The following is a 26,987-nucleotide window of genomic DNA, read 5'->3' as shown; positions in this document are numbered from 1 at the left end:
AGCTTATAGCCCCACGTTAACATTAGCGGTGCAAAAATACCGACGAGGAATATTGGATCAAAGCAATTAGAAAATATTCGGGCTACATGCTAGCTGTTTTGGCTTACCTAAGTTTTTTAAAATAGTTTTTTTTAGGTCAATTTAGCATTTAGCTAATATTTTAGCTTTCTCTCAGCTTCAGCATTTTCAGTTATCTATTTCAGCATCTTCAGCGGCCAAATTCAGCTTCCAGCATTCACACTAACATTATCGCAGGTAATGCTATATATCTAGTTCATAATTATGTTAAAAAGTTACAGTTTTAAAGTTTAAAAAATGTAGTTTTGTTGTGTTCAATAAATGTTTATCCTGTTTGGTGTGTTTTAGATTTTGGACCTTAGCGATTACGTTTGACACCTCGTGGTTTGGGGGACTTTGACTCGCCCAGTAAGCAGTTACATCATCAGCCCCAGACTTTTCAAACATCCAGTTTTCTGATCCAACACGATGTGAATGAAGAAATACTCAGAAATTCTTGCATTTATATATATATATATATATATATATATATATATATATCGTCTATTATGATGAAAATGTTAAGACACACAGAATGATTATTTTTTTCTAAGACATAGTTTCTGCAGAGCAGCAGTAGTAGAAATTCACCTCTGAGTTGACGGTTGGTGCAGAGTAAGCCCGCCCCCTTTCCCCTCTCTGTTGCAGTGTGAAGCGAGGAGCTTGTGGGCCGCTCAGTGTATTCTCTACTCCTAAAACGGCATACGCTGATTTAAACTCTTTTTTTGTCTGTTCCTGATTCACAGTGATGTGCATGAATAAATCATCAGAATTTTAGGTCTAATTTTCTATCTGTGTCCTCTTTCATCAGAAAAATACCACAAGAACGTGTTAAAACTCTATTTTCATTAGAGTGGGCCTTTAGTCTGGTATAAATGAAGGATTTTGAGGACGTACTGTTATTGTTTGGAACAACTTTCTGATAAAAGACACCATTCATGTTTCAGTGAAACTGCAGAAGCTGAAATGAAGACTTCAGAATAAAAGCATAAAGACACGACTTCATTAACAAAACTTTGAAAACACAACTAATAAATCCAATTCCTCCACATGTAAAACATTTGAACTAAGAACGCAACATTTTTATGTCCAAACGTGAACGCTGATTTTTTGTCTTTTAGTGATCAATTCTTAGTTTGAATGAGCTTCACAAATGCAAATGTTTTCCTTCAACCATCCAAGAATTCTCATTTGAAGATGTGCAGCTGTGGGCGGAGCTTAGCTCTCCAACTCTTTTGTAATCTTGTTTCTAAATCCCTGTAATCTGATTACTCCAAAACGTTCAATTGTCCTCTTCTGATTCCCTAAAAATTGACTGAAGCGATAAATAGTTTTGTTGTGAGTTAATTTAGACAAAATGCCCCCCCCCCTCATCTTCAAAGTCAACCCACCTGATTCTGCAATACCCTGATGGTCGTCCTCTGCAGCCGACGGAATCAAAGTCAATTAATCCACTTCTGATTGTGGGAAAGTGTGAAGGCAATAAAAAAGTGGAGCGGGTCGATACGGAGCCGAGGAGCGCCTCGTCAAACTTCTGAGTCCACCCGCCGTCAGAGTTGAGTATGCACGCCGGCGTTCTGATGTTGGAGGTCAAAGTGGTTCCCCAATGGTTCCCCGCCCTCGTGCTTCCCGTCACCTCCACGCCGCTCCCCTCAAACGCCGCTCCTCTTTCCGCTCTTTCAGAGGAATCCGTGCCCTTCCCGCCGACACTCTGATGTTTAATTCATCGGCGGACGCCCGCGGGACGCGCACAACAACAACATTAAAGCAGACACAAGGAGGAGGGAGCTGAACGTCTGCTGGTGGCCACAGAGGAAGAACGTCGGGCCCAAACGGCGCCGAGGAGGCTGGCGGCGTCTGAGAGGGACAAAACATCCCATTTTTGTGTTTGGGGGGAGACGGGTGATTCTGGACACCTCGGCGTGCTCCCTCTTAATCAGAGGTTGATTAAGCGCATTTTCAGAAGCATGGATTAGGGAGCTCCCCTCGGACGGCGCTAAATTGGTGCGATGGGGAGGAAGGCAGTGCTGAGCGCCGCGGAGGGAAACTTTGATGTGCCAGTCAGACGATCCGGCATGCATGGCTCGCCGTTATTGACCTTCCCATCCCTGATTTCAGACCGGTCCCCCGGCACGGAGCGATAAAACTTTATTTAAAACCTCTCCAGTCTCACATCCTCCTTCCGGGTTCCAGCAACTGGGTCTGCCTCGTCACGCACAGCATGACAGTGGGGTCTGTTGACCTCGGTAAATCGGACTCTAAAAGGGCCACATTTTATACAATTTAAAATAAAGTCGTTTAATTCCTGAAATTACAGTCTAAAACCGCCTGTGTGCTGCCCCCTACAGGTTAAACGAAGTATTACAGTTGGATTTTGTGATTGGTCAATTGGTGTAAGTCTCAGAAGTTTGACGTCATCATGCATAAAAGCCACGCCCATCTTTGACACGCTCGAGAGTTGGAGCGCACCACACGACCGTTTGAGCGACGACGAGAACGTTGGAGCTCACCACGCGACGCTGAAAACGCCAGAGCTCACTCTGCAATGCTGACGCCAGGAGTGGCGGAGGTCGCCTCGCACCGCCAAAAAGGCAAAGGTTGGCCCACAATGCCAAGAATCGCAAAAATCGCTCTGCGATGGCTAGAAAGGCGGAGATTTTTTTTTAAATAAAATTATTTTCACCACACCTCCTCACTCAGCCCGCCTCCTCTAGCCCCTCCCCCTTTTTGCAGTTTGTTTAAATCTGGGCTGAGGCTGGAGTCGGCCTCCACCTGTCCTGTTTGGTTACCCTCTAAACCCTTTGTGGCCCCGGGTCGTTCTAACCTGTCCCGGGTTGCCGTCTCTGTTTTTGGCTCGTTCTCAGCAGCGAAACATTCATAAAGACGACGCCAAAACCTTCAAGGACTGATATTGTTTTGATGACTGAAGAGCTCGCTTATGCCAGCGCGTCCCCGAGGAATCGACCAATCATCAGCTGACACTCACACGCCGTCAGTTTTAAACGGTCCATGTATACCAGTTATATATCTATTTTGGGTGTCACTTCCTGTTGTGAGCGGGACGTTCTCCACGCTGGAGAATGATCTTCTGTCTGAACTATTTTTCACCTCCAGCTCTAAGAAAATGTGTTTTATTTACATCTGAATCCTGGAGATCACCAGATCAACGAAGTAAAACCTGCAGAGAGAGAACGCTGATAAACGTCTTACAAAACTCTGATGGGCGGGAAACAAAGACAAGTCGTCCTGCCGCTCCTCTGACCGTCTCACCTGCTTCACCTTTACTCACCTGCTGTTGTTGACCACGACCCGTCTCCTGCACACAGACCGTAAACAGATGGACAGATAGAAAACGCCTCATGAAATGACGTCAATTCAATCACTTTTCTCAAGAAGATCTGCTGGCAGAAAAGATGGCGGCCAAATTCAGCTTCCAGCATTCACACTATTATTATTACAGGTGATGCTATATATCTAGTTCATAAGTATGGTAAACGTTACGGTTTCAAAGTTTTAAAGATGTAGTTTTAGCGTATTCAGTTAATGTCTGTCCTGTGACCAAAGTTGTGTTCTGGATTTTGGCTCCTTGTGGGATTGAGTTTGACGCTCCTGGTTTACACGATCAAAGTGAATCAGCAAATGAGAAAAGAACATTATATTAGTAATGTGCTGGAATTAGTAATGTCGTTGGAAAGTCACTTTTCTGTTTAGGTCAGCTGATTCACTTTGATCAAGGAGTTACAGTTTGTTAGAGATTTTTGGACCGACACCTCAGGTGTTAAAGGCTCATATCTTAAAATGCAAAGATCTGTTTGGGACACGGCTTATATTAATCTTTAATATATTTGACTGAAATGTGCCGGAGTGGGGCCTTGATGTTCCACTTCTGGACCTTCTTCCGACTGATGATTTCCAGCAGCCATCTTGTCTGCCACCAGGTCCCCCCCATTTTCCTGTGTATCAACAGGGATTAGTCTGAGTCAACGTTTCTATGGCAACTGCTGCCACCAATCATGAGTGAGCTGAAGGCCACACCCCTTCCACTGAAAGCGGCTCAGGAGAATCTGTCACTCAAACGGGGGCCAGCGGGCACCAGATGGTTTATTGAGGCATCTGATTGGTCAGTTTGAACTACAGCAAAAAAAAAAAATTCCATAAAAAATAGAATTATCAAAAAGATGTTTTTAAAAAAGGTTATTCTGACCAATAGAATGTTTATTTCTGAGGGAGTCTGTGGGATTTCGGCTTCTTGGAGCCGGTAGGAATCCAGCCGGCACGGCCAAGTGGGCAGAACATGCAGGTCCAGTTGGGTTTCTCTGTATTTCTGTGGTGTCCCCACCGGTGTTTGCCCACATTGGCTCCGCCCCCCAGGGATTGGCAGCCTGGGCGGCGACCCTGGGGTGGCAGCACTCACTCGCTCCGCCACATCTGGGTATCGGAGCTCGCTGCCCCGTCCATCAGGGGGATTGGCCAAAAAGAGCCAGCCCACCGAGCGCCCATTTAGGCCAACGGGGGCACAGGTGGGGTCACCATGGAAACTGCAGACAGATCTGATTGGAGCCCACATGTTTTTCCTGCTTTTAGACCTTTGAGGCCGACTAGTTTTTGTTTTTTTATTAACAAAAGTTGAAGTTAACAATATATGAAGAAGTTGTAGAAAATGTTCAACAAGTCACATATTAAATGTGAATATATATATTTAAAATACACTATTATAAAATAAAAAATGAAGAAAAGGGGATGTAAAGACATGATGAAGAATAAATTAAGGGTTTATCAAAATGCTGTAAATCACATTTAATATTTTGAAGTTTCATGACATTCTTTATGTTCTTCATGAAATCTGAACAAAGACGGTTTGATTTCATGAATCTACGTTTGTTTATAGAATTTGAGGCCAGTTTGGTCTTGCTGTCTGGGTACTTCCTGTTTGTAACACCAGGGTGGCGTTCAGGCCAGTCCCCTACAGTCTATGCGCTTACAGCATGACCACAGACCATCACCTGCGCACAGGTTTGACCATTTTTCACCTGCAGACGTCCGAATCCACCCTGAGGGGCAGCGATCTTCTGCATTCTTCAGATTAGATTTTAATTCTTTTCCAAACTCACAAAGTCATAGTCTGTGTTCACACTGAAGTGAAGCGCACCAGAGTTCATCTGCAGGTGAGCAGAGACGTTCACCCTCCAGTTCTCCTGTTGGTTCAGGTGAGCTGTGACACCTCCAGAACCACCAGAGGATCCAGTTCTGGATCGGACTTGTAAATCCTTAAACAAGTCAACAGGTAGAGAACAGAGCCCCCCTCCCCCGTATGTACAGCGAGTTCCATCTATGGATTTATGGTTAATAACAGTCCTGTGCTCTTTGCGGCGCTCTGTAACCCGTCACAGAAGGCGTTATTCATGCGGCGCTGGTGGCAGCGCTATTAACGTAATGACTCCGGCTGTTAACGCCAGCGTCAGACACAAAGGATCTCTCAGCCTGACGGGGGGACCGCCGAGCCCCCACAAAAGCCCCGATGCCTCGTGTCATTGCTGATTTATTTTGCCCTTGAACCCGGGAGCGATGGGACTTAGTGGGATGACCTTAAAAGAAGAGATGGAATGAGCGCTCCGAACGGCTGAGACGGGCCGGACAGCTAAAGGCTTTTACAGAAAGTGCTGTAATCTAAAATGTGCCATTTCTCACACATGGAGCGGCTCGGGATGGACCCATCAGATAGCCTGAGATTAATCTGACTTGACCTGTGAGCCCCAGCTGCCCCCCTCCACCTCCGCCGGCCCTGAGAGGAATCTGCAATGGATTCCACAGAGATAGAGATCCATTTGAATTCAGGCGAGGCGCCCGCGGCGATAAGGTGTTGCTGCGCCTTCACGTCGACTCGCAAACTTCATAATGAAAGATAAGGATTGGTGCGAGTCCCACCCGCGTCAGCCGGCGTGTGGGGGTTTATTTACATCAGTAAACGGTCCACAAACGCCACAGACACGGCGCCATGGCAACCGGACGCAGACGGGTCTGAAGGCGTCTCCTGTGAAGATCATCACAACAAGAGCGACGGACATCAAGGCCGAACGCCGCCTCATCCTGAGGGGCGGCGGGTTAATGAGCCCCTCCCCGAGGAGATTAGCTCAAGTTGGAGAAGTCCAAAATCTACTACAACTAAAAGGCGCCGTCCATAAATAGCCCGCCATCTGCTTCAGGCGTCCGCCGCAGCCAAACGGCGAGCTGCAGCGGAGTTTTGATGGAGGAACAAAGCAGGAAGTGAACATTCTGCAGTCCTTGGCGAGGGGAGCGGCGCTCGCAGTGGAGTGGACCTGCCATCGATCGGGATGTGAAGTGGCTTAGGCGCGGCTCCGTGTGTCAATAGCTTCACCCTCCGCCTCAACCCGGTGATGAAACAAGTGGAGCTCGCCGCCGCTCGCCGCAGAGGAAAAAGTTCCCGGAGAGCGCCACACTTGCAGGCTGAATCCATTAGGATGCAGGCCGCGGCGCCACGGATTGAGGCGGGCTTTAATTGGCTTCATATCAGGGTTAGATAGCGCCATTGTTGACAGTTGATTAGGGGAAAAATAAAAGAACAAGGTGACTTGATACTGTGGTGATAAGCAAAAATCCCAACTCGATCACATCAATACTTTCCTCGTTTGTGCGTCTGCTTCACCTTGACGGCGGCGGCGGTGGAGCGGGGGCGGAGCTGCACCTGGGAGCGTGCTCTGTCATACATTTATGGCTGTGAGTGCGGCGGCCACAACTGTTGACCTGCAGAGCCGGACATTTCCGGAGCGTTGATTGTGGCTAATTCACAGCATGTCACATCACGGCTCTTCAAAATAAAGGTCACCTCTAAGCAGCACTTAATGGCTTTTTGTCTGTTTTGCAGGCAAACGTTTGTGGAATGTGAATCTGGGCGGTGAGGGGTTTGTGTGTTTTTATAAAAGGTCATTTCTGGAGTAACTAAAGACATCTGCATCTGTGAGGGCACCAGAAGCTGTGAAACATCCGGGTTTCACCGCACTAACTTCACTCTCACCAACTTTTTGTTATTGATTTAAGAATATAATTTTATTCTTTTTGGTTTAGACCAGGAGTCTGCAACCTGTAACAGTAAAGAAACATTTGGGTTTGTTTTCTACTGATGTAAACCTAGAAGGAGCCGCATAGTCTTTAACCTTTAAGAAATGTGGATTTGCATTCATGACCTTCTTTTTTAAACAATAAATATGAATTCTATCTATTTTTTGGCCCAAACAAAAGCAAAAATATAAAAAGAACCTAGCATCTCTCCAAATAGGATTTTTTTTTTTTCATTTGACAGAAGCTCTAATAACTTATTTTCAAAATAAAAGCTGCTCTGTGTCAAACAGGATCCTCTCAGTGCAGCTAGTAACTAATGTTGTGCAGCATAAGATTTTTTGTGCTTTTGACTCATAAAACTTTTTACCAAAGTTTTGTTTTGCACATAAAATCTGTTCATTCTGGAGGTAGAGTTGATCAAACAAGACGTCTTCAGGTCAACAGGATGTAAAAACCTACAGAGTTGATCATCTCTGTGCAGCTCAGTAATGTGTTTTGGGCGTCGCCCAAACCAATGGACAACTCAGCTTTGACCTATGATGTGTTGGTGATGCGAACAGTGGGCGGAGTCAAGAACCAACATGGAGGCGAATCTGATCGTTCCTGAACTTTGATGACACTGCCGAACAACCTTCCACCAGAGAAAATGTGGGGTTCAGTGTCTGGCCCAAGGACACTTCGACACATGGGCGGGGAAGGCGGGAATTGAACTGACAGTCTTCCAATCACGAGTCGACCGCCCTACCGCTTCACCATCGCCGCCCCTATTAATAATAATAATAATAATACAAAATTCCTCTAATTGTATTCTTATTTTTTCCTCTTTGGACTAATGTGGGACAGCAGGTCATCAAACCGGGTCACAGAGGCAGAAGTACCGCTGAAAGCGCCGTCAGTCGATGATGACGCTCCCCGTACCAGGAGAGTTTCTGAATGATCTCATGAACATGGAGATGTGATTACTGATCCTTTGTAGAGATCTTTAAGATAAATAAACCTGATCTCTCAGGATCGTCCGTCTCCTCCGTATTGTGGTGAAGCTGAAGAGTTTAACCGTAGCTCCTCCCACTCTCAGCGAGTGTCACCTTCATGAACACATGTTGGTTTCCAGGAGGAGATTTGACGAGGATTAAGAGAAGTGCCAAACGCGGATTTGGTGTTCGAACCGCTTTAGGCATAAACGTAACATTCAAGGTGCTGTTTAAGAATTTATACATAAAAACTGAAAAAGTTTGAGTTAAATATTTCAGCAAAAACATACTGTGTTTTGAAAATGTAAAAATTCATTCTCTGAGAAGTAAAATAAGAAAATCTGATACTGTTTTGAAATCATGACGTTTTCTGAAGCGAACCAGTTTGTTTTCTCTGATAATCCAGAACCGATCGTCAGTCTGAATTCGCCCAAATGGACTCTGGTCCGGGACCAGGAACCGCTCTCAGACCCGTCTTTTGAGGTCCTCTCGGTTTGTTTCCAATCGTACTGAGCTCCAGTTCGCTCTGAGTTTCCTCAGTTTGAATAGACTCCACGCTCGGAGTGGAACAACTGAACCAAAACAGCCACCGTCGCCGGGCATTATGGGATGTAAACAGAGCAGTGGCGCAACAATGAGACGCAGCAACTCATTGAAATGTGGTCAGATGGATGAAAGCTCATTAAAGCAACTTTTCTCGCACTTATCGGCGTATCTTCTTAGCCGTCGTCTTCGGTTCTCCACGCCCTCCTTATTCCTGGCCAATGGCTGAAGAGATCTTTAGTCATGTGGTTTTGTTTACAAGCTTTGGTTCAAGCAGAAATGTCCGGTTGAATCTGAATACAGACCAAACTGGAGGTTCAGGATTCGATATGGACCAAAGTAAACGGACTCGGTCTGATCAGTGGATTTTCAGTCTCAGACACCCTCAGAGATGTTTGTGTTAACTTTAGTGCAATGAAGAAATGAAAACATCTCAAACTATTGGTAGAAGATTAAAGAACTACTCTTAAACTACAAAGTAATAGAGAACAGAGATCTTTGGGACTTTTCTTCTCTGAGGGATTTAGCATCGATGAAGACATTTTAACTTTTTTGTCGTCTCAGTTTAGCGCTGAACTTCCATTCATGTACGTTCTTTTTGGTTGTTTTTTTAAAAACCCACGCCCGTTTTAACGCCTTCGTTTAGTTCGTTAAACAAAACGACTCTTTGGCGGCTTTAGTGCTTTATTCTCTGCATATGTTCAGGTCTGGAAACATTGCAATCTCTCAGTTTTTCCGTTGTTTACCGAGTCGGGCTGGAATATTTATGGATCCCAAAGTGCAGAGACTCTGCTTTTATTAGAGTCCGCCCTGCGTGTTTTACATGTTTCCCAGCTCAGAGACACTTAATTCAAATAAATGGGTCAGATTTTCATTAGGCTCTGGAGGAGCCCGATAACGAGCCATTCGTTTGAATCAGGCCTGAGACGCCTCCCACGTACGCAGGGCAGGAAGTCTGGGATTAGAACCACTGAACTGCAGGTTAATCACATTCAAAGCAGGTACAGATCTGGTAATTAAACATCTGTAATATGGAGCAATGACCCGCACAGTCGCTAAAAGTCAAAATGATGATGAGGTTGGTAACTAAACTTTAGTTACTCTTTGTTATTGAGGTTTTGAAAAGGGGGGATTTTTTAGTGGACATAAATTTGTGCTAAAACAGTTTAGAAAACTCCATAAATGTACAGATTTGTTTTTAGATTCAAATATTTTGCTTCATTGAAAACAATCTGATATTTCTATTGAGTTTAAAAACTGACAGTTTTTATGAATGAAAACCCAAACTTATGACATCACTTTAAGATGTGGGTCTTAAAATTGTCCCCTCCTCCCTCCTGTACACAATCGTTGTGTAAAAGGAAGTCGTGCTTTCCTAGAACACCTCAGGAATCCTTTGCAGCTGATTGGACGGAGACAAATCAAAGCTTCGATTCACCGTTCGAGTCCTTCCTCCCCACAGTCACCTCACGCTTTCAGGTCCATGTCACGAAAACAGGAGAAAGTTTAGATTTTGACTGTGTCCAAATTCCTTCCCTACTTTCTATATAGTGAGTTTGAAATTTTCTAGTGCTGTCTGAACAGGGCCAACTGTGGACATAGGTGACCTAGGCGATCGCCTAGGGTGGCGCCTTCTTGAGAGGGCGATAAATCACAATGATTATATATCACTTTTATTTATTTATTTTTGTTAAACTGATGGACTACTTATTTCATGTAAAAGGTCACGAATTGATGAAAAGAAAAAAAAGTTAACCATTTAATCGCAAACAGGTAAAAAATTAATCGTGATTAAAAAAAATTTAGATACTGTATAAACAATAGAAAATTTACACACAAACTGTACATTTAGCAAATGTGTTTCTAATAAAGGCTGTCAAATGATTAAAAAAATGGTGGTGCACTCAGTTAGCGCATGTACCTAAAACGCAGAGTAACTCGGTGCGAGCCCCAGCTGGGACGTCTGAATCTAATTACCTGCAGGGGGCGCCACATTCGTCTTTTGCCTATTGCACCATGCAGCCTGTGTCCGAATCTACAATTTCAAAATTGAGTGCACTAGAAATTTCCCAGCAGTCTTTGCAAAAAACTAGCTGCTTTAGCGAATATAGACCACAATGCATTGCAGTCGAACACATTTTTACCAAAAAAAAATGTGTTTAAATGTAATTTTTCAACAAACTGTCTACAAATGTAATCATCAGAACACAGTAGAGTCACAAAAAGATGTCGTGAAATTTTCGTATTTATTTGATTTTAATTTCGTGAGATTGGTAACATCTTATCCGGCGTTTAGCAAAACAAAAGTAAAGTGGTGAACATCATGTCTGAACTGCTTTTAAAATCCACTATAGGTTTTTTTAGCATAAATGTTTTAAAACAGTTATAATTACTGAACTCAATCAACTGGGCTTCAAATATGTGACAAAATATGAGGAGTTTGTTCTGGTTTTATATTTATCTCCTTTTTTAAAGTCTGAGTCGTATCTATGGGTATGCTGCGGGTGAAAGGTCACAGTGAACACTTAAACAACACGTACGGTAGGCGAGAGGCAGAAATGTACAGATTATCATCGTTTTTTATTTTTAGTGCTGTTCATGTGTACATTGATGCTCACTACATTAGCAAATATAGACCACAATGCATTCTGTTTGACACATTTTTGCAAAAAAAAAAACATGTTTAAATCAAATTCTTCATGAACTATCCTCATTTTCCTCATCAGAACACCGGGGATTCATTGAAATTGTAAAATGTTTGTGTTGATTTGATTTGTGAATTCTGTGACATCATATCTGGTGTTTAGAAAACGAAATAAAGTTGTAATTATCGTGTCCAAATCGTTTTTCTAATCCAGGGAACCACATCGTTTTTCAGTAGTTATGAATTAGGGTTTGTTGTGAATCAGGAGCAGATGAAGAAATTCAGTTTGAAAAAAATCAATTTTGCGATGAAGAAAATACTCTGGGCGGGGCCACAAGCTCCCAGCTCCGCCCCATTCTGATGCATCCTCTTACCAATAGATCCATGAACGTCTTTGTTCTCCTCATCTGAGCTGGATAGCTCTGATATTGCTCGGCAATTTTGTTGCACCGCTAATGTTAGCTTGTGGACGTGAGGGGCTGTAAGCTAGTGGGAGAGAATGTACACAAAAGGATGATGGGAAGTCAGGGCAGGCTTACTTTATGCCATAACTCAGAGGAATTTCTGATAAACTCCAGCTTCTCTGCAGAAACGTCCTAGAAAATATTTTTATTTTTCTTATTTTGGCTAAAAATCAACCACTGGGAACGCTTTGGAAATAATTTACAGGATGATTGGAGTGGAACTTTATGGACTTTTGTTTCTATGACCCAACAGACAACCGTTCAGGTCAACTTCCTGTGGCGACCAAACTTAAACAACTTGAGATGACCACGTTCTCATAAACTGAACTGTTTATCCAGTATTTTTTATTCTTTTCCCCAGCCTTTTAAGCTCCATAAAAAGCAGCTTTTTCCTTCAAATCAGTGTAATAGGTGACAAATAATGTTCCTTAACGCAGCCGGGAAGTTCTCCGTGGCGAGCGAAACAACACACGCAACTTTCTAAACTCCTTTTCTTTGTTCATGACCAATTTGGAAGATGTAAATTGTGTTCTTTCATGCAGGATCCGCAGCTCCCTAAATCCACCTTTTAAAGACGCACATTGAAGTTGTGCGCTCATTGTTGTGCTTCAGAGAGCGCCGCACTGTTGTCACGCGGCGCCGCGCCGTGCCCAGACGCGCATGTTGATTGCAGGTTGAGCCCCGTGTTGACACCGGCTCTCTTTGTGCGAGCGCGTTATCTTCCTGCCCCACCGCTCGCACCAGAAATCCCGCTTCCCCGCAAACATATTAGTCTCCATGGAAACTCGTTTTCACCAAAACTTGGCCGGTGCCAAATGACCCCGCGCCGTTACTTAGCTCCAAGCTGCTTTGTGTGGAAGTGTTTTCTCTGGGAGATTAAACGTCGGAAGGCAAATTGAGGTCCTGCTGGTTTTCATCGGCGGGTTATTGAATAAGAATATGTGCAAAATACCAACGTGCGCGCGCTGCAGCAGGAAAATATATTGATGTGCTCGTCGGGGATAACAGGAAGCCGAGCTGCCGCACAGCTTTATCAGGTGGAGCCAGCATGTGCGAGTTATGTGATATTTTACAAAGAGAATAATCCCGGCGGTGCTCGACAGCACGCCGCGCAGCAGAACACTCCCTCAAACGAGGTCTCCGTCATGGAAAAGGAACGGCCGCTCCTCTAATGGAAGCGTAACTGCTTTCCTGCGTGTTCGCCGTTTGTTTGGGGGTTCCCTGAGCAATATTTACTCTGGCTTCTCTCCTTAATGTCCACAGATAATTGCACCCGCAAAGGTCAGCCAAGAATCCCGCTGCAAGTGCCAAAGTGAAATCTACAGGACTACAATTACGTGGACCGCGGAGCCGAGTGAATGACAGGTAGGAAATAATTCATATGAATCACCTGCTGTATTATGAATGGCCACCTGTCGAGAGGACGGATCGCGGTCAGGTATCCCAGAATTGCCCTTTTTTGTCACTTGTTAGTAATTGCCTTATTCTCTTGATAATATAATGAAATTAACCCGAATGCTGACATTTATGAGGCGAGGTTGACGCACCACCATTATATTTAGATGCTGTGGCGGCGGCGCCGTTTCACTGCCAATCATCGGTGGGTTTAACCAGCCTTAAATCCCACGACGAGGGCCTCTTTTAAGAAATTCCGGATCACTCGCATCCGTTTTCTATTTGGGCTACATCTGACCTTGCAGAGAGCAGACATAAAAGGCTGTCAGTCAAGCCGTCGTGCAATCTTTGTTTCCTGGTAGTTGTCATTCTCTGGAGGAGTCGAGCAACAACCGACTTAAATCTTGTGATTCTGTGCTCCTGGCAAAACGCTCGTCTGTCCTTCTGCCGAGCGCGGCAGCCGCCTCGGGGTAAGGTGGAGAGAAGGTGAAAAGAATGAAGAAAAGAAAAGTTTTGCAGCGACGTTTGAGCGGCTGGAGAATGTAATCAAGGCCGGCAGATTGTTCAAGTAGTTCAGGGTTGTTTCTTCATCACTGCAGGTTCACATTTCTGACCTCCCAGAGATTTCTCTTTTTCAAGCGCAGTAACAAGAGGAGAAAAGAACAATGTTCTAGAATCATATTCAAGACTTCTCGGGAAGAATTGATCATTTGTTGATTTTCACCCTGGAGGTTATGGGTGGAAGTCTTTCCTTCAGTGTTTGTGTTCTGCAGCCTCCTGTTGAAGCTCAGCAGAGACTCGGATCTGTTCAGTTTGACGTGCAGACACGTGCGTGGATGTCAATGTCTCTTTAAAGCATTAAAGCACGTGAGCTTAAAGAGAAATGGTTTTGTAAAATGGTAAATGAATCAAATGGAGAATTATAATTTGTTTTAGACAAAAATAAAGGCAAAATAAAACTTGAATATTTTCGCTCTTTATGACCAGTAATGTCTCACATGACCTTCTGTCTGCACAGAATGAATCTTCTAGTTTTTTAGGCCATTAATTATAAAAAAACGAGTCAAAATGTTCTTCTGGTCGTAAAGAAATCACATTTCTGTCAATAAAGTTTGAGTTTCTCCAAAGATACAGAAGCAACATATAATAACAGCAACTCGTTTTCTTAGTGTCCTTTTGTGTTGAGAGACAATCAACCAAATGATCAACCGACCAAATTATCAACCAACCAATTGATCAACCGACCAATTTATCAACCAACCAAATGATCAACCGACCAATTTATCAACCAACCAATTGATCAACCGACCGATTGATCAATCCTTCCATCACTGTATTTACTGAGTTTTTCTTAACATTATGTGTCAAAGCCAAATCTCTTAATATAGAAGACATAATATGAATCGCTTAAATAATAAAAATATAAAATAAAACATCTTGAAATAAAAATAATGTCTAAAAGACAAACAGTGTTTGTAATACTGTGGTTTAAAGTTTTATAAGACACTTTAAAAGATTTAAAGATAAAAATGTCAAAAAGGTAAAAATATAAACCTAAAAATACTTAAAACAATCAATGAAGTCAATGAATAGTATAATTACAAAGTTAAAAAAAATGTCTTAAAAGCACCAGAGGGCATCACATTATAATGTATAAATAAAATTATATAAATAAATTATTCATTTAGTTTTTGTCACGAATTTAGGCTTTAAAATGACCTAAAATATTTACTCCTAACCTCGTGTTTGAGTCAACCTATTGAAGGCCATAACCGTCTTCAAAGTGTTTTTTTATGATTTTAGCCATATTCAACAGCCTGTGTCGGTTTCTAGGACGTAGTTTCTTCAGAGCGGCAGGAGTTCATATGGGCGGGGCCAACCCCTTCCCGTTGCTGAGAGCTCCTCGAAGGGATCTTGAGGTCCGCCCAGCGTCACAAATACGATTTTTTTCAAACGTCATCTCTTCGTCTGCTCCTAAATCGCAACAGTTTGAATAAGAAATTCTCAGAAATGCAATTTAAAGCTTAAATTCATCATCAGGAAAATGATGCGATGGACTGGATAACCATCAGAGTGACCCCCACCTACAGCGGTTAGGATAGGCTCCAGCAACCCTGTGAGGTCATGGCTGAAGTTGGACTTCACTACAAACTACATGAAACTTTTCAAATGGATTTTTTTTTTTTTTAATTGACAATATAGAAAAATTAGATGTAATAGATTTATTATAAAATGTACATTTTTAAAGAGCTTTTTCTAGATTGTAAACATACTTTTACCATTATTGGAAACAAAAGGAAAATTGTTGAATTTATTTTATGAATGAATATAATTTTTGGGGTCACTATTGATCTGATGAACAGATTTTTTTTTAGTCCTGCTCTTTAAATATAGTTAAAAATGTATTTACATGTTTTTTCTCCATTGAAACGAGTTTAAACAATTGTAAATTAAGATAAACTTCTTAGACATTAAGAAATATCTGATATTTGTTAAGTATCAGCTGTTAAAACTTAAAAACAAATCTGCAAAATCTTTTTAAAAAGTATGTTGGCAAAACAGAAATGTTGGAGCTTCAGGTTCTGTTTGTTTTCCTGAACTCTAGATTTGGTTTTAAAGAAATGTTCATGTAATACATGTGAAGGAGGCAGCAGGGGACGAACGAGATCTTTCAAATTAATTCACAATAATTCAATCAGCTAATAAGAATACAGACACTATGAATTTTATCGCATTAAATGAGATCTTTGTTGGTGTTTATAATTAGAAATGTTTAGAGATAATCCTGCAGGTCAGCTGAGAAGTTTTAAAATGTAGTTTCTAAAAATGCTTTTAGATTTTAGCAGTTTTACTTAAAACGATTCAGTTCGTATTCGTCCAAATCAAACAGGAGGGTGTCATCGGCGTAACGATGACCAATCATAGAAGAGTATTTAGAAAAAGACGGAACAAAACGCGATCAGCTGTTCAGAACTGAGATCCCTATCGAAGACAAACAGCGGATGTATGCTATCTACAGCCTCTGCTTTGGTTTACATCACGTGTTTAAACATTTAATGGAAACCGTGGATGGAGGACTGTGGGTGGTACTGGGCGAAGCTCCAACATACATTTGGAAGGACCAGAACGAGCCGAGGGAGATGAAAAGGTGAAAAACGGGAGACCTTGGCATCCAGCATCAGTTTCAGAAAATGCAGTTATGAAACAAAAAAAGGAAAAAGATGTTTTTGATCAACAAAGCAGAAGATTCAGTAAATGTATTTTGATATAAACATGCCAACAACTTTAAAGAGTCGACAGAGACGACCTGTCGAGTCATTACAGCATCACAAACACATTCTAGTTAAAAAGCTCTCATGGAAATGTTTCCTTTTCTAATAAAGTTTTAAAGGTTTTTTTCTGACATGGAGACCCCCCCCCCCGTGGACCCCCCCCGTCCAGTGCAGCCTCAGACCGCCGTGCTCGCTGTTGACCGCTCTGTTTATCCAGATTTCTGATGTTTGTCTGTCTGAGCACCAGCTGGTCAACTGATTCGAACCCTTCGCCGCACATCAAACATGGGAGCGTTTCAGCGCTTGGCTCGCTCTCACATGGACAGATCAAGGCGAGCACGATGTTTTCATTCCAGTTGATGTGGAAATGTCACCACGCTTCAAAGACGACTTGTGTTTTATTCATGGGGATTATCCATTTGGGCCTCTGCTGCCCGAACCCACCTGGAAGGCTTTGTCCAGATCTACGCTGCTTTTATTGTGAAGGGACGCGTGTTAGGTGACTGAAGACTTCACCAAACCATGAAAACAGTCAGATCCAGAACCAGAACCAGAACCTGGACCACTGATGGAAATGTGGATTTATGGAGTTCAGAAAATACTTTTGTTATTGTGTTTGAAGACACGCTGTAAACACGACTAAGATTCTAGTTTTAGGGATTATTTTTGTTATTTTTATAAGAGTAATGAAGGTTTTAGTTTATTAGTTAATCATTTTAAAAGGAGGAGTTCTGGATTATTCAAATATTTTGGTTTTTATTTTCATTTTTAAACTAAATTGGCATTTCATTAAAAAAAAGTTATTTTTTTAGCAATAATAAACATATTGACCTTTGTTGACCTTTTTTAAACTTTCATATTTTAAAAATACATGTGTAATTTAATGTTTTTTAATTATTAAAATGTTTTAGGCTCTTATAGCTTTAAAACTGTTTTTTTGTTTGTTTTTTTAGTCAATCTTTATTGTCGTCCTATTTTTCTTCTCATAAACATTGGATTAATAGAAATACTTTGCATTTGTTTGGCTTTTTCTAGGGTCTTTATTAGTACATTATTACTCAAAAGAACTTCTATAAATCTATAAATCTATAAATCTATAAAATAATAATCCCATAAAAACATGACATGATTTAGAGATCGCTTTGAGTTGTTGCAGTTTTAAACTTGTTCCATTTTAGTTTGACTCCAAAAGTTTCCCTTAACTTTTCTGTGAGAGGGGGATTATGAAGACAGTTTATGTGTCGTGTTTTTCAGTGTTTGTTCATCTTTGTATTTCCTGTATGGAGGGATTTTGGTGCCACCATATTATGAACTAAAGTCAAAGTTTTGTGATCGAAAATTCCTAAATTGGAAAACAATGTAAAGTTATAAGAATAAAACTTTAAAATTTGCAAATAAAAATAATTAGATTTTTGTTCATAAGTTTCAGTTTGTGTGATAAATGTGCCACACCGAACAGCCAATCACAGACAAGAGGCTTCCTGGGGATTGGTTTAGATTCTATCCAATCAAGTGCCTCACATTGACGGTGCTTTGAGGCAGATCTTTGGACTTTCCATCGGTTCTGTTCAACCCAGATTCTGAGTCTTCGAACATTCTGAGCCGTTTCTCTTTGAGCGGAACTCAGAAGGAGCAGCAAAGACTCACAAACACAACACGGTTCTGTATGTATTCATGTCAGTGAAGCGACCAGATTGTTTCAAATGTCCGTTACTCTTATGATTTAGATCTGAACTGTCATTTTTTATGAATAAAATGTTGAAATTTAAAGAGAATATAACTTTTTCTCGTTAATACTTTTGTTTTTACTGTGGACAAAAGCAAATATAAGTTATTAAAAATGAACATTAAAAGTTTAAAATATTATTTCTTCTGCTAACACATTTAGTCTTCTTCAGTGATCCATCATTCTATTCATTACTGTTGCTGTTTATTTAATCCAAAAACACTCTTGTGCAGCAGAATAAAATCTGCTTTAAATCTGTTTATTAATAAACTTTTACCAATATTTTGTTCCAGGGGATTTATAAATAACACAGAACTGTTTAGAACTTAACACCTTATTTTACAATTTCAGGAGATCCTCGGCCATAAATTCATGAATCTGACAACAAAATATAGAATTAGTGCTAAAAGAAAGAATTACTTTTAAAATGATTACAAATGTATTTTTCTTTAACCATTAAGACAAAATCGAGGTGAAAAGATCCTGTTCACCACGTTTGATTGGATAGAATTCTAGACCAATCAGCAGCTGTTTGGGGCACAAACGTCTAACTTATAAACGCAAAATCAATGTTGTTTTTATTATTGACAAAATTCCATATTCATAGAGCCAAATAGTCTGACTTCAAACTCAGACTCTTACATTTATGAATGAAATTAAACATCAAACAACTTCCAAACAAAAAGACAATTCAAACTAATTTGATTTTTGAATGAAAATTTAATTTATTGAACCCTGAAGGTTATTAGATTAAATTTTCTTTTTTCTAATGCATTATACATGTTTATCATTTTTTTTCTGCAATTTGTACACGTTTCAGTTCCTCCTGAAACATTCTGTTTGTTGTTGTATTATGTTGTTTGTCAATAAAGTTAGAAAAACAAGAACGCAGAATCAAATATATGGAGACAATCTGAAAATATTTGTACTGCAAACACAAAATGAGTTTTTAAAAGCAAATATTTCATAACAATGACGCTTTATTCTTAAAACTGGAATTTAGGATATTTTAATTTCAAAATTGTGACCTTTGTTTTCAGTATGGTGGCACACAAATGATTTGATATTTTTGCGGTTTCTGCAGCTCATGCGTGTTTAATAACTTGAGTTCTAAAACCATCACTTTCTGCATTTTATTTTCTCTTTGCACCACAGATTTTCCTGAGTAACTTTTATGCTTTTATGTTAGAAAAAATCCTCTTTTCCTGCACGAGTGCATGCAGTCTGACCTGTTTTCCGTGTCATGATTCCACCTCGGCTCTGGATGAAGACACAAACGTCGTTTTTAAATCCCTGAAAATGAAGAAATTTGGAACGCACAAACCGTCAGAATGCGTTCCCTGCAAACTTCAGCCAGTTTGATCAATGAACCAACAAACTTTGACTAATTGGACCAAAGAAGCCCCACCAGCTGAGCCAGTTGGTAAATCAAAGTCCTGCCAACGGAAATTAAAAATCTTCTTCTGCAAAGAGAAAAACCGTCTGTGTCTCCCTCCTCCTCCTCCTTCCTCCTCTGAAAATAAAGTCTTCTGAGTAGCTAACCTTTTCCGCCCGTAAGACCAACAAACGGCTAACGAGTCATCGGCGAGCACACGGATGTACAAGCTGCTCCGGCGTCCTTCCTGCTGAGCTCCGACTGTTTGTGTGTCTGCTGCGACTCCTCATGTTTCTCCATCCTCAATTATACATCAGCGGAATAGAAATGAACATCATAAATGCTTGATAAGGAGCTAATACAATTACATTAGAATGATTAGGAAAGGTTAAATAGGTGATCTAATGCGTTGATCTTAAATGCACTCATATTTAATTGAATTTAGCTGAACTCTAATGCTGTAGTTAAAATAGGTCCTATTAGTGATTGGAGTCTGTATGTGAAACGATTAATTACTGAATAATTGTTCATGCATTTCAACTCTGGCAGCTTTGAAGGGTGATTTATTTTCTTCAGTGGCTGTACAGAGATAGGGCTTAATTACAGTGGATAGCCTTATCTCCCCTCTCTAATCCGCTCTTTGGAGTCTCCCGCGTTCCCGCCATCTACTCGTCGATATCATCACACTGTTGGCAGAGCCAGACACAGAAAGTGATCCCCAATTTCTCTGTCACATTAAGGCTTATTCATGAAGTGAACCTGACTTAAGAACTCCAAAGTGGGAGGGGAGTGGAGAGAGCCGGCGGCGTGCTGACAGTCCGAGGTCAACGCCGCCACCACATTACCCACTCGTGCCGCTCCTGTCAGCCGGATGGAGTGAAAAATGTGCGGTCAAATCTGATCAGATAATGGGCTGAGCTCCTCGCCAGGAGCAATTTGTCGCGGATATTCTTGTGCTAATGTCTGCAATTTGACTGTTTACCTCCCGACTGCAAGTACAGAGGAGGATGCCTCTGCCGCCGGCGGTAATGTTGACCAAATACTCGCCGCGTAAGCCGTCATTAACCCCGAGAGCACGCACACAAATCTCTGCTTTGACTTTTCGCTGATCGCCGCTTCGGCTTGATGATTCACTGCCACGGCGGATCTGTATCGGCTTCCTCCGCCACGGCTCGCCGGGGTCATTGTCAACACGCTGACTGTCGCGAGTAAATAAGTTGACACTTTAGGAACAAAACTCCTGACTTACTGCATTTACTTCAAGGAAACTTTTATTTTTATAACTCGTCTGGTACATGAACTTTTTTCCATACACTTTACTGTATTGCGTGCGATGAAGAGGATTCTTTTAGAATAACTATGATATCTTATACTGTTTTTTACTGGGAAGCCAATAAATGTACAGATAAAATCCTAAAAAGCCACAAATTTGACAGCAGTGATCATAGAAAGTGGGTGTTAAAGTCAACTTTACAGCAAGACTTGGTAACGTGGCAAAGCTCAATGAATCTGAAGGATTCGGTCAGAAATGGGTCGTGCAGTGAAACAGGATACCCAGCAGCAACACAACACAACACAACACAACACAACGCAACACAACACAACGCCTCGGACTGAGTCTGGAATTTCAAATGTTTTTTTTGGAGTTTCTCTCTTTGATGTGGTTGTGCTTCATTTTATGTCCTTTTTTTTACATGGCTGGAGGTGCTACTCTACTGCCACCTGAGTGACTTCCCCTGATAGTATCTCTGATACCATCCCCCGATAACATCTGTGATACCATCCCCCGATAACATCTGTGATACCATCCCCCGATAACATCTGTGGTACCATCCCCCGATAACATCTGTGATACCATCACCCAATAACATCTGTGATACCATCCCCCGATAACATCTGTGATACCATCACCCGATAACATCTGTGATACCATCCCCCGATAACATCTGTGATACCATCAGGGGATGGTATCGGTGGTATCGGTTATACCACCCCCCAAATGCTTTCTGTGATACCATCGATACCGGTACCATCGGGGGATGGTATCTGTGATAGTGTCCCCCTTTGGCATCACAGATATCTGTAAGATGCTACGACCCTCCGGATAAAAAGCGGCATCACCCGTACGTGTCTATGACTACATTTTTAGACGTTGGCATGAGTTTCTGACGCTCACACTTCTGATTGTTTGTCTTTGATGTTTGTTTTTTGCTTTCTGTTAAGAGGTGGGATTGACCAGAACGAGGGAATGTTTGTTCGGATCGGTTCAGGTGGAACTATTCCAACTTTGGGAACTCTGCATAACATGACACCAGTTCACCCACTTTAAGTCATAAAATGTGTAAAAGCAGATTTTTTATTTTTTTTATTGTGGAATAGTTTATATCCTTAGAACAAGGAGGTCAGCAGAAGCCAGATCTGATGACATGTTTTTAAGAGTTGTTCCTCAGTCATTGGTTTACAGTTTTCTTATTTTTCATTAACATAAATCTTAACCAGGTTTGTCAGATTATTGCGCTTTTAATATTTAAAATGTATGTTAAATGAAAAAAAGCTGCCAGTGAATAAAAACAACAACAAAAACTCAAATGTAGAATCGTTTCATTTTGAAACATTTAGAGAATAAAATGATGAGTTTGCTTTTAACTTTAAAATCTTAACAGAACCAGTTATAGAAGTTCTCTATATGAAAGGTCATCAGCCTCAGTGAACTGAAGTTATATAACTGAGAAACAAACCGTTCAAAGCAGCGTTTTTATCCTGCAGGTGAAACTCTTTCCTTTATCTGGTTTTAGGACGGAGTTTCATCCGTGTCCATCTTTAGATTTCAAAAGGAAACAGAAAATAGATTCCCCTTGTGCAAACACAGAAAAGCTGTCAAATGTGTCATGATGAGGTTATTTAGTGTTCAGACCAGCTGTCTGGAGTAAATGAAAGCCTCTCACTTTGCTAGTTAACAACAGGCGTGGATCAAAGGCCTCTTAACCTCAAACGAAGCCTCATCGCCGAGACACTGAACATCCAGACGAGCAGACACTCAGCCGTTACTCGGCTTCAACAAAACATTCTCAAGGTGGATTTCAGTGGAGGGAAAAGCAGCCTTCTGCTCCATGGTATCGTTTGAAGGACTGTTTTAGTTTACAGGTGACTTTTTTTAGATCGTGCTCCAGTTTTGACTCCAGAACTTCATCATTTTTTAGGTTTATTTCTGTCAGCCGGATGATGTCTGTACGGACGTTTCTGCACCTCAAAAAGGTCTCCGGCTGTTTTGAATGTATTTGTTGAAAGGGCCGTAAACCTTTTAAAATCAGCTAAATTCTCATTTTCAGTTGAGCCCCAATTTTTTTTAAACAGTTTTCCCGCCAGAATGTTGGTAGAAAATGTCGTGTGGCCTTGTTTACAGGAAACCAGCAGAAAATGTGGAAAATAATCCATTTGAAAGTCTTTATGGTCATACTTGTGGGCCATGATACGGATAAAAAGTGCTTTTAAGTTTGCATATTTTTTTAGCCCTCAGGCGCTATTTTGACTCGTAGGTCACAAAGAGTTAGTTTCCCACTGATAACCTGGAACAAATGATTACACCAAAGTGAACCCTGGTTCCAGGCTCTTGTGAATCAAATCGAATCGTTTCTGGGATTTATAATCGATACCAGCCCTAGTAGTTTGATATTCCAACTCATAAGAAAAGGAAACATCAAGGATTCTGGACAAAAACATACTTACATTTTGATTAAAAGTACATATAAACAGAAGATTAAGAATTTTTTATTCAAAATCGTGGCTTTAGTTCTCATTTTAGTGCCTATTACACTGATGTTTCTCAAGGAAAAAGACAAACTTAGATCGGAAAAATGACTGTTCGACTCAGAAAACGCACATGAACGCCGGAAAAAAACAAAATGTAGTGCACCCTTTATGTGTAGACACCAGAACTACAGGAAAAATAAAACATTTATAAGGATTATCAATATAATTTATTCCAGTTTATCGGGTCGTATATGACCCCCGGCCGTAGTTTACCCATCCCTGATGCAAAGACTCCATTTTTCCTTTTGTGTTTGTCACCGACGTGTAAGCCACGTTTCTCCAGCAGTAATTAAGCGTAGTATGTTGCTGTTAGGGAGCTGAATTCTGGGCAGTTGACAGTTTCTGTGCTTCTGCCGTCTCTGCCGCCGTTTGACGGCCGCTCCGGCTCGTCCCGCCGCCCGTGTTCGGACAGGAAACTGTCAGACTGAATGCACGGACAAATGAATCCTTCCTCCTGACTGGACGACAGCTCCACCTGAAAGCGACACAAGTCGCGGTGCAAAGAGACAAGTAAGATAACTAATTAGAGCCGAGCTCCAACACAGATGTTTAATGAAAGGATCATGTTTTACCACACAGTCCCGGAATAATAAGACGACGGCTGTCGTTTGTCTTCACGTCCTCCCATCCATGCATTTTCAAAGTTCACTCCAACTTTTAATAAGTTTTTCTCTTTAGTTGCTGCTCAGCTCATGTTGAAATATTTCGCTCATTTCGTTATAGAAGATGGATCCATTTTAAGGGAAATTGAGCTGAATTTCAGCCTTTGGCTTCTCTTTATCTTCTAACAATCTCCGATCAATCACCTTTTTAAAATTCATGGACTTTAAAGAAGTCCTCCAATTTGAGCGTTTATTAACAGCTTATAAAAGACATGAATAATATTTTAAACAATTCCACACATTTTCATTACGTTCTTTGTCCTTCAACGAATGAGGAAATAGCAAAGTATAATTGTTCTGTAATGGAATTTATGATCCATAAATCTGGAGCCGATTCTGCTGAAAGCAAACCTTCAAAAAGTCAAAAGCTGAAGGATTTTTTACAAAACTTTTATTTTGTTTTTGCAGAAATTAATTGACTGACGTCTTTCTTTTTTTGACTTAATTTCTCAGAAGTATTTCACAGTTCTGCTCTCGAACAACAATTAGTATTCAGAGGAGGAGTCTGATTCCCGCTAACTGAATACCATATGCCAGCACCTGATGTTAATGGTAATAGCACTGTCAAGTTTGACAATGTGGAGAAAGCAATACCATCATTCCCCATATTCACTTTTGAAAATCTCATTTTTCTTTCATCTCTGCACTAACACAGAGCTGTCAACGTGTAATTCAATGAGTGTCAGCCACGTTTGCTTCATTTCTCTCGCCAGCGGCTCTCCTTCCTCCCAGCGTTGATTCTGCCGGCTTTAAATTGTCATCATGGCCGTTTTTTGGCGTGATTGCGTTTAATTGTAAAGCAGTGAATCATCTCGTCTTTCTTATTACATTTTCTAGACTGCAGATCAGCGCTGGCCCTCAGAGAGTAGTGATTTTCTTTATTTCCTAATGAAAAATGCTGTCAGATGATCCTTCTTTTACTGGCAGTGTTTTGAAACTGAGGCGAAGTGGATTTTTTTGCGTCTTTCAAACAGAATCTGAGTCACGCTCTGAAAATCTCACATTGTTTGGCCTGATTAGGCTGGCCAATCAGGAGTGAGCTGTCTTACAGAAATGTGTAAACATGCAGGAGAACACTTACAGGGACACGGTCGGGTTTCCACAAGGAAAATGTTAAAGTTAAACATTAAATTAAATCAGCAGCTCACCACTTGAGACATTTCCTGTTTCAAACTGAACTCCCAAAACTACTTCCTGTATTGATGGCGTCCTGAAAACAAATGATCACCTCTTAGGATCATTTCCTTCAGCAGTAGTAGTAAAGCTACGTCAAAAACAACATAAATCAAAGCTGCTAGCAGCATTGAATGACACGCCCCACCCCCGCCCTTCCGGGCCACTTTCTACCCTCCCCCACCGGCTGAGCGGCTGCTACCCTCCCCCTTTCTCTCCCCTTATGCCCCTCCCCCTCTTGTTCAGAGCAGCACGGCAAATTTATGGAGTAAAAAACAAACACTTGATCAAAATTGCGGCTTTTCTGTTGGTTTTATCTCCATAGCAACCATTTTATTTTTCAATCACCTGGAGGTGACGAACAGGTTTTTGTCATTTTCAGAAGAATCAGGAAAACTGAATTTTTGGATTTCCTTGGCAACAGAGGTATTTTTGCTAAACACATCCCTAATGTGTCCTTATCATACTGTCTGTATCAGTTTGTGCAGCTAGCACCAATAATTCATGTATTATATTTTCTCAATATTCAGTGAAAAAATGTGCGAGCCACAGAGTCACGCCACTTGAAATCACGCTCAGCGTGCAAATGATGTCCAAAATCTATAAACTTTTTTCTCCAAGTAACTTCCCAAAGATGCTTGAGGGTTTAGAGACGATAGATTGAAATCCCCAGAAAGAGTTTAAATTTATTGGTACTAAAAATGTTTTTTTTTTATTTTTTTATTTTTTATTCAAGATGGCGGCCTCCTTTAAAGGTCAAAGGTTAACAAAACTTTGGTTGTGGTTGTAGACTTAAGCTGGTGCCATGTGTATGAATTGTTGTGAAAATCACTCAAAGTAAAAGTTTAAATTTTTCATATTGTAGAAAATCATGAAAAATCTCCAAACTTCACTTTGCCACAACATTCCGACACGATTCCGATTTGTCCGTCTGAATCCTTTAGTACTTCAGAGTTAGAACCATAAAGCCTCATATGCTGCTGTTGGTCATGTGGACGACAGAAACCACCAGAGGAAACGTGACGTAAAACCAGCGCCTCAAACTGTTTGGCAGAGATTTAACATCTTATCCAGAAGTTCTTCAAACCTTTAAGAACTCATAGATGTTTTCTAAACCTCTGTCTAAACAAAAACACTGTTTGGCTCCTAAAATGATGCAGTTTTTCATCAAGGGCAAGACTCCACTTCATAAAAATGTCTAAAACAGGTTGAGGAACAGAGGAACAGTCTTCTAACACACCTCCTGCAGAAAAAACAAAAAAAAGTTGATTCTATACTTTAAAGAACGCACCAACAAATCATTTCCTCTGTTCACCCAGCAGCTCTTTGTAAATCGTCTGACGGTTTAAATAAAGTTTTGGGTCAGATCAGTAACCATTGATGCTGGGAGTCTAATTAGACTCAGCATTGCTCAGTTTGGCAGCATTTTGTGGTTTTTGTTTCATTTTTGGCATGTGAAGAATATTTGTTACGTCTAAATTGAGCAGGAAACTGAGTTTAAAAAAAAGATTTTAAAAAGATTATAAAGAGCAAAGTTCTGAGGTCCTCTCAGGGTTCCAGCTGTAGTGAGGAACAGAAATCCTGTGATTTAAATCCGTCTGAAGCTGAACCGTATGTTTCAGATGATGTCAGATTTCTGACAAGAACACAAACGGAAAAGAAAGACGATAAACTGAACAAGAATGATGAACAAAGTGAAGCTTCAGCTCCCTCAGAGGTGGATAACCGTATGCATGTTGTGTGTCAGAACACTAATTACTCCCAAAGTGCTCTTGAGTCGGTCAAATCCGTTTCCAGATGGTCATTCCTGTTTACCGC

General features: G+C 41.1%; 1 protein-coding gene across 1 annotated transcript in view; it reads left to right on the top strand.

The window, feature by feature from the left end:
• Window positions 1–26,987, top strand: part of rbfox3a (RNA binding fox-1 homolog 3a) — a gene marked incomplete in the record, with an annotated part of 614,011 nt that overhangs the window by 101,320 nt on the left and 485,704 nt on the right. The window contains 1 exon segment of the mRNA XM_024272938.2: window positions 13,020–13,121.

Source organism: Oryzias melastigma, linkage group LG8 (genome assembly GCF_002922805.2).
Source record: "Oryzias melastigma strain HK-1 linkage group LG8, ASM292280v2, whole genome shotgun sequence".
In the NCBI taxonomy this organism is placed as follows: domain Eukaryota; kingdom Metazoa; phylum Chordata; class Actinopteri; order Beloniformes; family Adrianichthyidae; genus Oryzias; species Oryzias melastigma.
This window is presented reverse-complemented; position numbering and strand designations above follow the sequence as displayed.